This window comes from Plectropomus leopardus, chromosome 5, assembly GCF_026936395.1.
Source record: "Plectropomus leopardus strain MGB_pleo_1.0 chromosome 5, ASM2693639v1, whole genome shotgun sequence".
Classification (NCBI taxonomy): domain Eukaryota; kingdom Metazoa; phylum Chordata; class Actinopteri; order Perciformes; family Serranidae; genus Plectropomus; species Plectropomus leopardus.
The window spans coordinates 31225480-31244494 of NC_142180.1; the positions used below are offsets into that span (position 1 = coordinate 31225480).

General features: G+C 40.2%; 1 protein-coding gene across 1 annotated transcript in view; it reads left to right on the plus strand.

Annotated features, from left to right (window-relative positions):
• dab1a (DAB adaptor protein 1a) overlaps window positions 1–19015 on the plus strand; it is a 297375-nt gene that overhangs the window by 160488 nt on the left and 117872 nt on the right. Inside the window, 1 exon segment of the mRNA XM_042484070.2 lies at window positions 17107–17160. The gene's annotated coding sequence lies outside the window, so the exon portion shown is untranslated.

The following is a 19015-nucleotide window of genomic DNA, read 5'->3' on the forward strand; positions in this document are numbered from 1 at the left end:
TTTCTTTCAAAAAGACCAGAAAAAAAGGCAAAGAGCTATTTGGCAAGAAATGTCCTGCAAATTGCAAGAGATTAGTAGATTTAGAAACTGACTTTAAAAAAAGCTAGGGAAAAATGTCCAGCCAACTATTTTTTATGTTTATCCTATATATATATATATATATATATATATATATATATATATATATATATATATATATATATATATATATATATATATATATATATATATATATATATATGTGTGTGTGTGTGTGTATGTATGTATATATAATTTATTCATTTAATTATTTTTTACAAAAAAAATCCCAGTTTATTTCTTTTTAGATTTTTTTTTATTTATTTACTTTTTCAGGTAATTTTCTTGTAATTTAATACTAATTTCTTGTTAATTTCTGCGTCATTTTGTCTTAAGAAACTCAATGTCTACTTTGCATGTTTTTGAAAGAAGTTAAGCCAATTAGTCCAAATTTCAAAGTGTTAAACCAAAAAGTTAAATCAAGCAATCAGTCATTTATTTGCCACATGAAGTCATACAAGGTACAACACTAGTGCATTGTGCATTGTCATGTAGTCCTGTTTTGCATCTTCTTACATTGTCGGCTGCTTTTTTTTAATCGTCTTTGTCTCCACATCTGTTCGGAAATCCATTGTTTCTGAGTGTGGAAATGATTTAACTGTAGTCTGTTAATCTGCTTCTGTTTTTTCTTTTCTTTTTTGGAACGTCCTTTAGACTGACTGGTTCCTTCTCTCGCATCATTAGAGGATGCGTTTTAGTCGGTCCACACACCATCCTGACCCCAACAAGGTGGCCACAGTGTCACTCCTTCCAAATATGGGCAGCACTTCTCTGCAAACTGCCTCTGCATGGCGCATAGCAATGATACACAGCAGGAACAGGACTACACCTCACATTCTCACTGTCACCAGTCCTTATTCGCCATAAAGCTCATGCCTTTTAACCTTTTATCACCAGAGTCTTCTGCTCTATCAGATTTGCATAGAGAAAAAGGGTCTCCTGCTTGAATGGCTCTGTCCAGAATTTGCCCAAGTTTTGGAGAAACAAAGATTATTAGAGTTCCTGATATCCCATTGGAAACTGATTTGGCACAGAGGTTTTGAGTTTGTTATCTAACGCCTATATATTGGTTTGGTTTACCGATGTTATAGAAGCCTTTATAGTAGAAAAGTAATGTTTTCAAATGCGTTGAAAGTGTTTAGTTCTTGTTTGTCTTCTAATTAGATGAAGTCTTAGGTAAATATACTTTATTATACCTTATCAAAGAGTCGGCTCACTCAAGGTATGCAATATGTGAGCACTGATGTTGGTGGGAAGGTCTCAATACCAGACAATAACAAGGTCAGGAGGAGAGGTACTTACAGTCGGAGCTGGGTACTTTGTCTTCCTCCTTTACCAAACAAATCCCAGCCAGTACCAGTTCTGTATGGCTTTATCTCATGACAATGAGGCATTTCAGCATTGTCTTATCTTTATAGGATGCTGGTGGGTTCACTCTAATAAAAATAAAAGTTACAAGGCCTTTTCAAGCTGTACAACAGATCCACAACAGATGATGTAGTAGTTTTCCTGTGTGCATTTAAAAGAAAAGATCTTTTCAGAACAGAAAATTTAGATAAATGGTGAACATAGTATTGATGCAGTCGGGCATTTATGTTTCTTTCCAATAAAATTCTCAGCTACATCCTCTACTCCCGATATTCAAATGTTGAATTTGATCCCTTCCACCTGTAAACTGCCACCTATTTCTATGGTTATGATTGACTGTGTGATTGACAATGTCGTTGCATGTAAGAATAGCTGAAAGATCAAACATCATGATACTCCACAGTGGTGTATCTGGAAACTTATGGCAGCAATCACAAGATGTTATTTCATTCACCTATTTTTCTGTGTATTTTCAATTTGCACATAAAAACAAGAGAAACAGAAATATTGCACAAATGTTTTCATGCATGGGGGAGGTGGAAAAGTTAGGTGTATTGATCAAAAGTAAATGTGACTAGTGCAATGGAAACAGATGTAGTGATAACATGATGACATGCTGTCATTGCTCAGGCCACCAAAAGCGTTTTTCTTCATCTCGTGATGGCTTTTAGCACGCTTGTGCAAAGGAGCTGTTCCAAAACTCTTCCAGAGGCACAGAGCTGAAATATTAGATGTTCAAAACGTCCTATTTGCATTGTCAAGTGTTTTCCCTGTTATTATGCATCCATCGTTTTTCTTTGTTTGAGGTTTGACTGTCTTTTTTTAAAAGTGTCATCTCGTTGCACCCTCTTCAGCAATGGCACCTGACTGGAAAATTAGTGCTTATCTCAATGAGACACCTCCATTCTCATAACAGTAGCAGATAACAAAAAAGCACATACATTTGCAGTTTATTTTGCTGATTTTGGAAAAATTTGGATATTTGTGCTACATATGGGTGGCAACCCAACTACTTTCTTAAGAGCACAATTCTTTACTGTTCAGTTCTACCTTATATGTGCAGTTTTATGGATTTTTTGGCTGCATTGTTTTGATAGATGCCAGATTATGCTACTGCAGAAATTGTGCAGGGACAAACTTTTCTGTTTGGTTGCCATTTGTTTTGTTTGCAGTTTTTTTTTCTGTAGCCCCTAATGTTGCTGCAACACCCAACTGTCTCATTGTAATAAATGTAGACACTGACGTTTGTACGTGATGCTGTTGTCGGTTTGAATGCAGCTTTAAACAAAGCTAAAGGAGCTTAATGGGAGAAAACTTAAACTATCTGAGACTCTGTTAGACGTCAGTTTTACTGAATGTGTGAGTACCTCACAATCAAAGAGCGGCGGCTCCTTTAGACTCACCATTTGGTACCAGCGAAAAAAAAAATAACAGGGAAAAATCTGTTGTTGAAGAGACAGAGATTCTTCAGCAGTCTGTCGACTCAATCGTCCATGATGTGATGCAGCCACAAGACATGTATTTTAAGTAAAGGCTGTTCCTATGTCTCTGTCTCCTCTGTCAGATGAATATTACTCAAGGATTGAGAGTGGCTAGACAGATGTGAGTAATTATGAAGAAAGCTGTCATACTTTCTATCCATCCTTCCTCATCCTCCTCTTCCTCTCTCCACCCCCTCTCCTCTCTCTTCATCGCTCTTCACTCCCCTCTCTTTAAGCCGCCCACTAACCCTGTCTATCAGCCGCCCGGTGCTTACATATCCTTGCAGAAGCTGAAGTGGTCATTATTCACAGCTTAGGCCATGGCTGTTTGCTGTGAAATAGCTCACAGTGGGCTAACATGCGTTCAGAAACGCAATTAGCATAGCGATTAGCATAGCTATTTCACATGTTAACCCGTCAAATGCACAGCCACCTCTCTCAGGACCCCTACAGTCAGTCCTGACAATACACTCAAAGAAAGGGCAGGCATTTCCATCATGGACTCATTCCCCCTCAGAGGTGGGAATAAAGGAAAAGGGATAGATGTATGTAAAAAAAAATGAAGATAAGAAATGCATTTCCTTTTTTTTATCCTTGCCTCCATTTTTGCTCCCCCCCGCTTCCATCTCAGCTTCATGCAATGTTTATCTCAATGTTTGGCCTTTTTGTCCACAATACGTCCCCAAGGATCCATTCCCTAAATGGGAAACCCCTCTCACTGATGGATTTACACACACACGTGCACATGGAGCACCATGTGGCAATATAATAATGTTATTTCAACAACATGGCCAGTGACCCCTCTAAAGAGGATCCCTACTGTGGCTATATACACATAACCTTCATAATTCACTCACACACTGCTCTCTGTCTCTCTCTCTCACTCACGCACATGCACGCACGCGCACACACACACACACAAAGAAAAGGTCTAAATAATTTACAGAGAGACGTCTAGCCCGAGCATGAATAAGTAAGAGGCAGCCCACTGGCCAATTGCGCCCCTCTCGTAGCTCCTCTCTGACCGCGTACACAGTTTAATCAGCTAATAAATTTTGCATTTCTTGCTTACTTGATAGTCTAACTAATTCTTTATTCAATTTTGTTTTCATTTAACTACCGCTTAGCGAGTCTACAAATTGTGGTGTTAAGAGACAGACTGGATATACAGTACTTTTCCACGTGCGTTTGAACAATGGAAATGTAAGGAGATGCAGATGTTTAATTCATTGTTGCTGTAATAAGATACCATTTACCTACAGTTTGAGGCTCATAGCTTCTGATTGCTTTTTATGCTTTTAGACTAAACACTTGTTCCTTCCCCACCTACTTCCTCTTGTTATTGTGGCTTTAAAAACTCTTTGCCAACTCTAACAAGTCCCAGCTCGGCTGTTCTCCTTCTATAATTCAATTGCACGCTACACACACAATAACCAGTGGGGGTGTTTGTGAATTTATTTTATTTCCTCATTTTATCTGTATGTGTAAGTGAAACATCCACTTTTAGTTTTATCGCAGTCTAACATTCTTTCTTGTATTTTTCTTGTAAAGCCTCTCAAGCGTTTATCGTTGCAACTGCAGGAATTTACCTGATAACGGTGTCATTTGTTTGGGAATATGAAATTTATTAGACAGAACTGGCATATTATTGACCAATCTACTGATTTAATGATTCCCGTTGGATTACCAAATAAGGAGAATGACTTCAATGGCAAGATAAGAGAGATGCTATTTTTGTGCATTTGCTGTTATTACTGCATAGTGATGAAAAAAAAACACAAAAAAACAATCTTTATTGATTAAAAAAGCTTTATTTAGAGCAATGCAGCATGGATTTTGATTTAATAACCAAAGCATGATTAAGCAAACTGGACACAATTATTTCTTACTAAACCATAACAAAGACATGACACAAACTGATAAATAGAGCAGAAATGGAAAATTAGACTTGTATGGATGACAAAAAGAGGAGATTTTCTTGGATATTAACTAAATACTGTTGTGGCATTTGATGAGAATCAGAATAGGAGAAATGCAATTGCTATAAGTTGTGCGGTAACCATTATATGGGGAAGTGCTGGTCATAGATGGATTACTGAACACCAAACAATCTCAAAGACTAATAAACGACCAAAAAACAAAACAAAACAGAAAATTGCCTCAAAGACACACAATTATCACAGTAAGACACAACATTACCTCAAAGACCCACAAAAGACCCACAAGGTGACACAGAAACAACTTGTCAATAGCAGTTACTTAACAAACAATACCTAAAACTCAAAAAGAAGGCGTACAGAATGATGAAAGTCCAAATTCAGGCCAGTAAAATGGTACCAGACATTACGTAGTTAAAGCTAACTCTGATCGAATTATCATAGCCAATACTATAAATGAAATACTCAAAATAATGAAGCAAATTAAACAAACATTACTGATAGTATTACTGAAATGCCTTCATTAAAAAGTCCACAGAGGTTCTTGATATCAATATATCGATTTTCTTCATACATTAAAGTTGGCGCTTTAATTGGATTGTACATTTCCCAAATTAAATCCTAATTCTAAAGTTGTACAATTCATGCAGGGAAACATTTTGCACTCACAAAACACAACAAATAAGACTTTAAATTAGAAAACAATTACAACTGTGTAGTCAATGTAGCTCCAGGGTCCTGTGGTCCTGATACAGGGGTTATACTGCAGGTCTGTTTAGACATATGATGGAGGTCCTGGGACATAAAGTTCATTATAGACAAAGTGGTGTATTGACTGCCTCTGATATAATGCTGCTTGTGCAGAGTAGACCTTCACCTGAGCTCATGTGCTGCTCAGCCTGTTGCTTACATCATCTGAGGTTTATGAATTAGATTGGGGCGTCTCTTAAGACCTAACGTGTCACTTTCTTTACCAGAAGAGGCTGTTTTTTTGTCTCAGCATTTGAAGCGGCTGTCTCCGAGAGGAGTTTTACTTTCTGGTGTCAGAGGTCAAAGAAAATTGTGTTTTCCTGCTGAGATTTTTACCTGTCATGACAGCGGGGATGGTATTGTTTCCATCTTGTGAGTCTGCATGTGTGTGTGTCATAATGGCACAATGTGAGACACCCATTGTAGCAGGAACATCCACACAGGTGGTTTTGGGTACTTTGTTTGGTGTTTATATGTCTGTTTGTGGACAGATTTTGTCACTGTCATAGCATCACAACCGTGTGAGATGCAGTTGTGAAAATTTGAAGGAGGGTGAAGTTGAGATCACAGTGGAGGCCGAGGATGAAGAAGAGGTCTGAGCAAGAGTGCTGGAAGTAAGGGGGCAGGAAGTAGGGAGGGAATGTGGATCTTTCGGATCAGTTTGAGGAGTGATGGTTCCACATTTTATCATAAGTATGTTATGCATTGTGGGACTCGGTCTGGTCCTGGTCTTGACTCGGTCTCAACCACGTAAAGCCTTGCTGGATTTTGTCAAATTTAGTTGGTCTTGACTATAACATAACAAGATAGACTCAGAAGTCGGTGTGTTCTGCTCCTATGAAATAACATTGAATTTCCTTGTTTTTTTTTGTTTTTTTTAAAAATTTGTTCTGTTTATGTTAATGCACAACACTTAGATTTACATTTAAAACAACTATAATGTATTCCATGATTGAAAAGGAGCACAGAAAAGACAAAACTCTTATCTTACCTAGCAGCATCTATCTCAGCGAAACAGATGGTCTGTCAAATACAGTTACTTAACGAACAATACCTAAAACTCAAAAAGAGAAAAAGAAGAATTAATCAGGAGAAGCATCAAGAGCCGTAAACGATAAGTCACCTTCATCAAGGGGACATTTGTATAGTCTGATTATTCTTTCTTTATACATTTTCTTGAAATGAAAAATATATATACCTTTCTCTAAATCATTTTGTAGAGAATTTGTAGAGAGTTTGATGCCAACAACTGAAGTACACATCTGCTTTAATATAGTCTGTGCAAAAATATGAAATACTTTTGTAAATTTTCTTTTGTAAATATCTGCTTTTTTTCCCTAAATATAACTAATAGTGTCTGTAACCCAACTAAATCTTTATGTTCTGATAATCCTGATGTTATAAACAGTCTTTAGTATGTTCTCTTGGATCCACTTTATGAATAATGTTTGTCACTGTGGCTCTGTTTTTTTAATGCTCCAGCTCCAGGGAGGGTAAAACCTGTAAGAGGACTGCAACAAGGCAAAAGTATGATCCTTAAGGTGCATTTCATCGATGAATGTTTGATAGAAAGCTCAGCCAAACCAGGAGCAGCACTGCTAGGTATTTAACTCGTGATAATGGAAGAGTGCATTTTCCCCTGAAATACCATGATGCCGCAATCATGTGCAGCATTAACTGACTTTGCTACTAAGACAATTAAGGCATACCTTAAATTTGTAGAACCTACATCGGCACCTTTATGATGGTTTCAGCACAAGAACGTGCTCCTTCGTCCAGGCTCAATTTAAGAACATGTTCAGGCTCTTGAAGGGAATAACTCGTTCTGAGTTTGCTGGCAAAACAAAAACCTGAAAGACTGAGAAATGCTGTCCTGACTCATCTTAAATTAGTAATCCAAAAAACAACAAAAATAAGCTTACAGCAAGAAACACTCTAGCTTTCTCTTTCCCCATCTATCTCTCTCTGAATGTGTGTGATTGGCAGCAAAACAGTTGCATAAACCACCCTCTTCTTGCGTTATTTTCAGTGCAGTTGGGTTTAGGATGATACCACCTCTTTCCCCTGCCCCCACTTATAGTTTTTTTTACTACACAGATAAACACCTGCTAACATTTGGCTTATGTATGCAGTGGGAAAAGTGACAGCAGCATTTACAACCAGGTCAAATGACGCTGTAGTAGTTCATCAACACACATTAAATTTCAATATGACAACTTTGACCACCCCATCCTTTTATATTGTCTCTTTTGGATGACAAACACTTTTAGTAATGAATGGATCTTCAAGCATTTAAAAATGTATTTTAATCGTGACCATATATTGTGATTCTCACTTGGAGTATAACGTGTCGAACTTTGTTCAATGCACGCTGGCAGCACTAAACCTATGTTCTTGCCTGACAAGGAGTCAATGTACAAACCCAACACTTTTGTGTATCCCATTGCCAGAAACTCACTCCAGCCTGCAGCCCAGTTCTGTGGACAGTAAACGGGGTGTCGACTTCACTCTGTATCACTGGTGAACGAGGAAGTACAGCAATTGCTGCTGGGCAACCCCGCCCACAAGTAAGAGTACGGTCCACGGTGGATCACTAATCAGATCTGCAGTCCAGGTACCTGTTCGTAGGTGTTACTTTTGGTTCCAAGGATACGGTACTGAAAGCTTTTGTTGGAAACGCTGCTTTAATACAGCAGAACAGATCATGACAATTAGTCCAGATTGAAGAAACTGAAGGAGGAGGGAGGATCAACTGAGAAAACATGATTTTTGTGTCTCTTTTTCTGTCTTACAAGCACACTTCTTTCTCTGGAACTTCATTGCTCTCAGCAGGGGATTCTTCTATTCTCCTGCAGTTATCTCTGTGGCTCTTTGAGTGTGTCATTTTGGTTGTAATTAAACTATCCGTTAAATCAGTGATGCAGAGGCTTAAGGAGCCAGGCTTTGGCTCCTTTTATAGCAGAAGCTTTGGGAGCGGCTGGGATGAAATACTGTGATAATTTTGACTGGAGAAAGGCTCTGCAGAGGGAATCTCTGTATGCATGCATGATAGGTGAAGCAAGAGAGCTATTGAGAGAGACATCCAGGCAATAGGTTTGAATGGGGAGAAGACGGAGGGAGAAGCAAAGAGAGGTAAAGAAGGAGAGGTAAAGGGAGGAAGAAATAGCGTAAAACGCTGAGCGCAGGGTGCTGCATGTCGGCGGGTATCAGGGGGAGTATTTGGTGGCCGGGAGCCAGTATGAGTGAGATGAGGGGAGGCGAGTCTGCAGAGCCAATAAATTACGGGCCTTCAAGCCCCACTTTACATTAATGGAATGTGCAGCGCTGCTCTCTCCAGTCGGCCGCTGAGATTAAAGAGTAGGGAAATGGCTGTGGACAGGCTCTCCCCAGCCTGGGCTCTCTGTGTGATACGGGCCTTCAGAAACCCACAGAGTCGCCCCGTGGCCCATGAAATGATGGCGGCTATGCAGAGAGGTCCAGACTGAGCATTTTAGTTAAGAATACATCCCAACAAAACCCGCAAGGTGTCTTTGCCTTGTGATCACAAGCTGCAGGCTTTTGGTGCTGCCGAGCCACAAAAGGTGTTTTTTTCAAGCATTAGCAACAACGGTACAAAATCCTCACCTGGGTTGTTTATGTGAAACATTGTATTAAAGATCCGTTTCTGGGAAAGTCAACGTGGATACAGTGCGGGACTCTGAAGATTTCTTACAGATTATGTGGGATAAAGTGTGCGAGTATGAGAGAATGGCTGAAGCATATCCACCTAAACCCCGCTCCCTTTCACAGCCCCTAAACCCATTACCCCACCATTCATCTCTCAATTGAACTGTGCCACCGCTGTGTGTGTGCCTGTCTCCTGGTGGTTTTAGACTTGTTTGATGGAATCAGATGCATCTGGGAAGATTCAATTAAAATGCCGTTGCCTTTCTTAACTACTTCTCATCGCTCGCATGTCTCCTGCCAGTGTTTTAAAGTGATTACACACAATTATTTCAATTAGATGTCAGGAAGTAGTGCCATCATCATCAGACAGTAATCAGGTTGTGGTGGAGCAGTGGGAGACAGAAAGCGACGGCTCCTCTCATTCTCTTTCATTAAAGATGGAGGAGAACATTGCGGAGCATTTTTGCTTTTCTTTTCCTTTTTTTTTTTAAATTTTCCTTCTATTTTTCACAACATGGCACACTTTTAGAAACGCAGAAAAAGACACTTTTGTACCCCCCTGCAAGCTGTTCTCATCTCTGCTAATGAATGAAATCCATTTCTGGATCTCTCTCTGAGAGACGGGTGAATATGAGGGATTGAGTGAGGCACAAAGGAAGAGCAGGCCTCCTGTTGGGTCCTGGACAGAGTCAGATAGAGCGAGAAGAGAAAGGGAGATTATACAGGCAGCCTTCTGGCTACACTTTACAATGTGGAGCAGATATAATAACGTCTGAATCTAGTCTTGTTGTTTCACTGAGAATTTCAAATGTAATTCAAATTGTAAAGAATTACATGGACACTTGAACATTATGATTGATGTAATTTTTTTTCCTTTTTTCATCCAGCTGCTACCCTGTGCTTTAAGCAAGACTTTGTCTATTTCTTTGTTCCTCTGTTTCCTTATGCTTTTTTTTTTTTTTTGCAACGTTTCATGCTCTTTTTTGTTGATATACAAAGTGCTTACATTTGATTATTATAGAGAAAAATGTAACTTTACATTCTTACTCCTTAGCATTCAGAAAAAAATAGAAATGGATACAGACTTGCTGTGTTTAAATTGTCTTATGTTGATGAGCCGGAGCTCATGAGATAAGCTGGTTGAGATTAGACATGTCGCAATACTGGAAAAGTAGCATGTTAGCCTGGTGCTAGGTTTCTAGCACTGTGTCTGTGTTTAGGAAAGAGTTGTGCAAGGGTTGGAAATGGTGACACAGATGCGCCATGGGAATTTCAAAATGACTGTATGTATGTTTTCAATTTGCATCAGTGGCCATAGATTTGATATACTGATTAAGATGGATATATCCATGCACCCCTACCTCAAATGCCAAGTACTGTCATGCACCACTTGTACTATCTCACTTGTCGACAACTCAAGTTGTCGAATTCAAGGAATTGTCGCTGCAGCTGCACTTGTTGCCATCTTCCATGTAGTGTTATTGTTCTTCATGCTGGTGGGTCCTTAAACAGCAGACTAGGACACATGTAGGCAAACTGCATATGCTACTCCTGTCAGGTCTGGAAGAAAATCACCCCAGATAGCAACTGTGCCTATGATATTGAAGAAAAAACAAGTATCATCACAAATTCTGAATTTTGGCAAGGACTTGGGACCGAAAGATTGGTTCTTGTGACACCCCTAGCTGTGTGGGGTTATGGTGGTCTGCGTTTCTGTCGGAGCTCTGCTATACTGTCCTTGAGGAGCAGAATATGCTATAGGAGCTCCCATGGGACTAAGGTATGGAAACAGAGCTAGCGCAGGAGCTGCTGGGGCTCTGTTGTGATAACAGAGGCTTTGCAGAAGGAGACACACACAGCATAATGAACAACCCACCGCCCACTGCAGCACAGGACACACACACAATCACACACGTGCACACTCAAACACACGTGTCCTCCCATAAAGTGTATATTCATCCAAACTGCATCTTGTTGTGTTATTTTCACACATCATAATATATGCACACGTGATACAGACACACACACACAGACACTGTCATGAGGCAGCCCAGCCCTCTGCAACACATGCTTGGTTGCTTAGCCGAGGCCACGCTGACTGCGTGTCTTACAGCAGCATCAGTATGCTACGAGCATGGTCCCGTGTCTACACCGCTCTCCTCTCCCTCCCGCCGTCCACCTCTCCTTTATGCCTCTCTCTCAGTTCTCTTTCTTACCTCCATCACTCTCTCCAGGCTGACTCTGCTCTGGTGCTCCCTCCACTCCCCGATCTCTCCCTCTTTTAGAGTAAAACAGAGCCAGATTCAGGCTGCATATTACTACAGAGCTGTTGTGTGCTCATCTCTTTACTATTTTCAGCCTCCTTATCTTATCTTTGAATGGTGTGTGTTTGCCTGTACTCCCTCATATCCCAATTCTCTCTACACTCTCCCTGGTTTCCCTCCTTCACCACGTCTTTGCATCAGTGCTGGCTGTGCTTTTAGGTTTTAGGTCCAAGTGAGGAACAGCATGCTAGGCTAATTATACCATTTGGATCCAGCCACACTGGCTAATGTTTTTCTACTCTCTGTTGTATTGTGACCAGGGGACGGGCCCATTAATTGCCCCGCTGATGACTGTCATCATCCACACCCCTGTATGTCCGACACAGAGGGGTAGAGTGTGTGCACATGTTTGTGTGTGTGTGTTTGTGTGTGTTTGAGTCTCAGCGGGTGTCTGATGGGAGGGTGCTCAAGTGTGGAGGACTCATCATGGGTTATTAGGAGCATGCAGGGGGGCCATCAAGCGTGAGAGATAGAGAGATAGACATGCTAGAGAGATGAAGAGAGAGAGAGATGGATGAGAGAATCATTCTGAACTCAAAGTTGTGCTCGTCCTGAATTGTGGCTCCGAAAGAGATTCTTTGAGATTTTCCATTTCTTTTGTGTTCCACAATATGTTTTATTTTATTTTACTTTTTACATTTTGGATAAAATTTTGTCGCTGTGAATGACAAAGAGACACTATTTTATAAAGTTGGGGGATTTCTGTGAGGCTAAAAAATAATGTTGAAATTGGATCAGCAGAGAGACCCTGACTTGTCCCTATTCAAAATGCAGGATACTACACTTCTGGAACATAGTGCAACTCTAGCTTTGTTGCACATTTCATCTTAAGAGATAATATTTCCATGACCTGTGCTGGTTAACAGGCAGGCTGCCAAAATCGGCTCTATTATATACTGTAATATTGTTTGGTATTTAGTTGAATAACAAAGAAACTACTCTGAATATGTCATAAAAACACTTCAAAAGTAATGAAATACTGTTTCTGCTACCAATTAAAAAGCTGAAAAGTAGTTAATGACTGATGAGGTCTATCTGACAAAAAAATTGCATTCATAATCACAGGAGCCAATTAATAGTTTGTGGATTGTTTTTCTAATGAAAGACAATCTTTAGTTTTAATTCCAGTGATCATCACACAGGTGTCTCGCCAGAGGTGTCAGATATCACTTGGGATAAAATCAATTTTATATAATAAAATTTAGCTAAAATCAGCTAATGTTTAGTTTCGTAAATGATTGATAGAAGTCAGGTTTCAAAAACTAGAAAAGAAATGGAAAGCCTGGGGCAATAAAACAATTCTACTAACCTCATTAAAATATATACTTTTTTTTTTGGATCCTTTTCCCAGTGATTGGTCCGTGGTCAGGATGTTGATAGGGTTGTGATCTAAAGCAGGTTAGCTGTTTAGTGTAAATATAATATTGGATATTTTTCTTTCTATTTTTTTGATTAGTGTACAGGATGGTTCAGTGCAGAGGACAAATTCTGTTTCATTGTATGTGAGTGCTGAGAAATGACAATAAAAAAAGAATAATTATAGATCTGAAATAATAAATTTGTTGGGGCCAGTACAATTTTCCTGAACGTCTGTTTCCCAGTGCTTTGTCTGGTGCCGTCTCGGGTTCGGAGCCTATTATTATTAGTGTTTATGCAGGTCTGTAATTTAGCCATGATAGAAAAATTGTCACAAGCTGTTATTATGTCACAAAGAGTGTATAGATAAAACAATATTAAACCAACCCCCTTTGGAATCATAAATGTTTGTTTTTGTTAACAAATAACAAAATAAACAGCATTACTGTAGAATACTCAAAAATTAAAGCCTTGTAAATAAACCATAGATAACTGTTGCAGCACTATGCCGTTTATCTCAGCCAAAAGCAGAAAATGTATGGCTATGTCCTTCCTGACTAATGGTCAGTTTCACTTAATAGGTTCACTGTGACATCATCAGGGTCATTTTCGCAGCTGCGAGTGCAAAACTGTTTTCACTGGCTCAGCAGATACCACCCAGTACTAGTAAATGGTGTATTGCTCCTTTAATTAATTGTATTTACTGTCATAGAAACATTTGTGGGATGAATAAGTGGTATAAAGTGGCATTTAGTAACAGGTTTTGCATTCTCACACATTCACCCATGCATACACACTCTCACACATATATGGTGTATCCATACATACAGTTTCACACACTGGCCCCTCTCATTGGCCCCTGCTAATTTCCTGCGAAGCATCCTCACAGCACACGGCGGCAGATAAGGATAAAGGATAAGAATCTAGACAGCCTTGTACACCATGATTAATTCATTTCATATTCTGCTTGCCCTGAATGAATGTGCAGTTAATATTTAATATTCCTACGCTTTTTCACATGATTGCAACATGATTATGAGAGGGACACATAGTGTGTGTTTGGGAGGCGAGAGAGAGAGCGGCAGTGTGAAAGAAAGAGAGAGAGAGGGTGAAATTACATGTTTTGTAAATTGCGTTGTTAATACTGTTTGTGCTTACCAGTAATGCTAATGTGACGCTTAAGTAATTGAAATTGAAAACAAATCTAGATCGAAAGAGACAATTAAAAAGAGAGAAGAAAGCAGAGATGACTGGCGAGGGGGAGGAGTGCTGTAGGAGGAGAGAGCCAGCCACAGCATTACCATATGTATTTCAGTGTGGGGGGTGAAGTGTGTGCTGACACAGTTTGTTGTTGTGCATCTGAGCAGCACAAGAATAAACACAGAGTGCACCTCTAGCTTTATTTTCATGCTGTATGGAAGGAGAATTCAATTTATGAAGCACAACAATGAGTAAGTATAGAGTGTTTGCAGTATACATTACACTTTCCCCTCTGGAAACAGGCGGCATAAAGGGAACACGTATAGTAACGGGGGGAAAGAAAGAGAGAGGAGAGGCAGATTTCATGATTATACAACCCTTGAAATGTTATTATTGTTCATAATTGGAGCCTTTAATAAGCCTGCTGTGAGGTCATGGTGTTTTAATGGTGTGCATTACAATAATTTACCAGATTCATAAAGCAATGAAGTCTCTGGATAAGCTTCCATGATATAACGTTAAAAATATCCCACACACTCACTTTGCTGCCTCCCTCTGAAAGCTTATGTGATAATTACATTTCTGTAAAGATGAATGTTAACATCTCTGCAGATTTACCTAGAGAAGGGTTCTGTGGTTGCAGAGACTGGCGGTGGAGTTTGGGTTTAAACCGGTTTGATATTAAGCCACACACTTGACTCCAGTCCAGTATACTGAATTATAGCAGGTGCTGCTGCTCATGAGTGGAACATAATGATTAGGGGTTTGAATCGATTCAAAATGATTTCCGATTCAAAATTGATTCCCGATTCAAAATATAGGAGGTGTAATTTCAGGATCTACTCCAGTTTGTTTTGCCAGTGGCATATTATGTTATGAAAGCAAAATGTGTATGAAATTATGGAGGTTTTATTATGTACAAGCTTTTTGTTGTAGAAAACCTCCTCCCCAAGTGTTGGGAATCAGAAAGTGAAAAAATAAAAATTGTAATTATTGTTTAAAAAAATGGACACACTTTTCCAAAAAAAAAAGTCCAATCATTTTTTGCAGTTGTTTGTGTATCCCATTATCTGTGCCATTCTGCAAAGCAGCTCCTATCTGTGATGATGCAGAGGGCCACATCACACTCCTGACACTTCAGAGAGGGGCCTGATTCTCCTGCCTGCTCTGCCAACAGTGAACAGGCCCTGTGTGAGGCCCTGCTGCTTGTTAGACTGTCTCCTGATTTACCGTTGTCTCTTATTATAGGGGCTGCCAGAGTTATTCTAATACAGGAGGCGCTACCAATAACACAGAGCGACAGATGGATTAGACCAATCACAGTGCAGTTTGCTCCAGATGACGTATGGCATACGTATACGGATATAAAGCGTGCGATCGTCTTCCGATTGGTGGACAAGACCGAAACAAACCTCTGACCTCTCCGGGGAACCATGGGAAACCAATATGGCGTTTAGCATCGATGCTAATGTACTTTTATCATCGAAATTTGGATAAAATACTGACGGAACACACCCAATATCAGATCTGTCGGTATCTATTAATTGAACAAGGTCGCGTAAAAACACCCAGGCTGGATACTGAGGCTTCTGAAAGAGCTACGATGCATCGGAGACATCCGTCTGAACGGCGCAGCCGGCAGCTTTCACCGGCGACGACAGTAAGGCGACAAACAGTCTCAAAATTATTCAGACTTTTCTAAATGATAAACATTTAGAGGGTTAAGGATAGACTATTTTTAGTAAATATAGTCTATAATCGACGTTTAGAATTTTTGAATCGATTATGAATCGTTAAAAACGAGAATCGAGATTCTTAGCCAGTTAAAATATAATCAAACTGGTTTTAAACTCGTACACTGGACCAGACTGGCAAAACTTGAAATAACTCAAGTGACCCAGATCTCCTCAGTGTGTCGCGTGTTGCCCAGCAGATCAAAAACAAGCTCATTGGTTGATCCTACTTTGTTTTGTAAAACAAATTTGAAATTATTCACTCGAACTGAAATTCAAAATCTATATAAGTATTTAAGCAATCACAACTTCTCCACATGACACTATATCTGTGTGTGCTTAAGTTGCAACAGAGAATTCCTGCCTTTACACACACACACACACACACACACACACACACACACCAGACAGTGTCATGTTGTTGCAGTTGTGCTACTGCATAGGTAATAGGAAGTAAGAGCCATAAGGCTGATGGAGAAGTTAATTAGAGGCCAGGCCAGTCATCTCCACCTTCTGACCCATTTCCACCCCTCCCATCATCCCTCTCTACATCTCCCCGTATCTGTCATTCACATCCCCACCACTGCTAATGAGCTTATTCTGAGCCATACGTTATGTCTGCAGCTGCACCTTTTTCTCCGTACAGTGCAGCTCGCCTTTTTTTCCTTTCCACCAGAAACAGAGAGATCGTTGCTCGTTCCCACCATGTCTCCAATTAGATGCCCCTCTGTTCATGCTTCTGTCATTTCTCCCTCTTCTCTCTATCCTCTTGTTTCTCTTGTCTGGCAGAGTTGGAAGCACGTTGTAAAACAGGCTGCCTTATCCAAATGGAGACAAGCCCTGCGGTCACTGTACTTTTGTCACATTAGCCTGTTTAGTCTCAGTGTGTGTCTGTGTGTGCGCGTGTGTGTGTGTGTGCTTGTTGCCCTCTCTTTCTGTGTGTGTGTGTGTGTGTGTGTGTGTGTGTGTGTGTTTTGAGGCTGAGTGTGACATTAGCCTCACAGTCACAGGTAATGATCTCATCTCCCCGCTGGTGACTAGAGGCACACAAAGAGAATTACGCACACACACACACACACTCACACACTGTGAGAGGGATAGATGGGGAGCAGAGATTGGTATTGTAATGGTACTCTAATGGGCTACCTGACAAGTGCTTTTTCTTAATGATATGCCTCTCCCCCCCCCGTGTCCCCCCACCTCTCTTCTACAGGTGCATTATCCGTCTTTGAGGAGTGATATGGACACCAGGTGTGGTGACGTCCAGGTATGTAATCCAATTCTCGTAGCGCTGTTTGTGTGTTTCACACACGTCATCATTTGAGTAACATTGCCCTGTAATCACACTGTAACCAGCTATCTGTTCTGCGAGGTTCGACCTTTTGCTCACCTGCTGTGAAACCAAATCTATGGCTATGTCTAAAATCACTCACCTGTCTACTCCGCCATTTTATTCGAGGGCCAAATTTGTGTGAATTTAAAGGGACAGTTCACCCTAAAATGAAAAAGGGAACATGCATCTACTCGTGGTTGAGAGGCTCATGACAGCGCAAGATGTAAACGTTAATGACGTCGTCCTCAGCTGAACTTTAGCATTAGCTAGCTCAGTGGTGTGAGGTGAGCTAGCAGTAAATCCACGCTTCTTTCTGCACAGTGATACGGTTCGGGGGGGGTGTAGTTTGGTGGAGAGAAAATAGTTCCTACATGATGCCACTTATAACAAAGTCTGTGGATTATCTTGAATAACGGGGTCATGATTTCTGCAAAGAGACAGTGCTGATGAGTTCTTCAAATGTATTTTTTTAGCACTATGAGCACCAGAAGCGGAGTGCTATATAGTTCCATTAAATTTAAGAAAAGGCAGACATCTCTATGGCTGAAATCTGCAACACTCAGCAGTTTACACCAAAACTACCTGGACCGATAAGTCACACAACAGGAAAAAGGAAAAAAATCTTTTTAAAGCAATATATAATGCCTGCAAAAATTCACACAAAAGAATTAATAAAGTAGTGTCTATGACATATTAATGACTTTCAACAACTCCACAGAGCAATATGTTGCATTTTATGGGTGAAGAAATTACCTTTGTGAGACTCTGTATCTGTAAATAATGATACACGATGATGAGTGTCATGAATGTCAATTTACTGCACAGAATAAATTAAATAACTGAGTGTCTGTTATATAGAGTGAATGAGGAAGTGAATTTTGACGCAGCTTAAATCAGCACACATAGCAAATAATGCCAGAGCGAGTAAAACAGATTACAATAAAATCTCACATAAGATACACAGCAGTCATCTTCACACATGACATTAATCACACAAAAACTTGAGTGAGTGCACGGGGAAACAATGCCAAAACAAACCAGGGGGTGCTGAGGCAACACACAGCAACAACAGACGAGTGCTGCTCAAAGTGTTGTTTTGAACCTGTTGAAAATGAATAAACTAACAAACATCACTAAGAGCAGCACCATGTAGGCACAGTTTGTAAAAAGAAATGGCCCCTGCTTTTAAAAATCAATTCTTGGTAAAGTGAAATCATATCTGCAACGTTTTGATTTAGTATTGTGTTGTGAGACTGCCACAGTTCTACAGCCTGCTGATGCTTTTTCAATTTGACAAGCCGAACTTGCTATTAGATTCAACATTTGTTTAGCTTTGAATGCTGCAGCCCATCCACCTGCTATCAGATCTGTCTTTTTTTTTTTTTTTTCTAAAGCTCGGAGCAGCCTCTCCACCCTACAGACACCCCACAGACACACTATGATGCTCTTATATTCCTGGCTCTCTATTTTTCTATTTATACCCACTGAGATGAGCAATGAGCCCCAGGCAGCCCTCACTCACCAACCGGAGCACACGTAGACACACACCGACACAGACACACACTTTCTCTCTCCAACACACACATACACACACACGCTGTGAGTTAAGGCTGGGGTGGAGGTTAGATGGTTTCATCAACAGTGTGTTTGACCATATGAACTAATGTAATGCAGTTAGCTGTGTTGTCGAGCTTCAGAGAGCACACAGAGGACCGGAGGTCCTGCTGTGTCCTTGCTTTCAGCCTTGTGTTTGGGAATTTTGTGGCACGGCCTTAAAGGGAAAATCCGC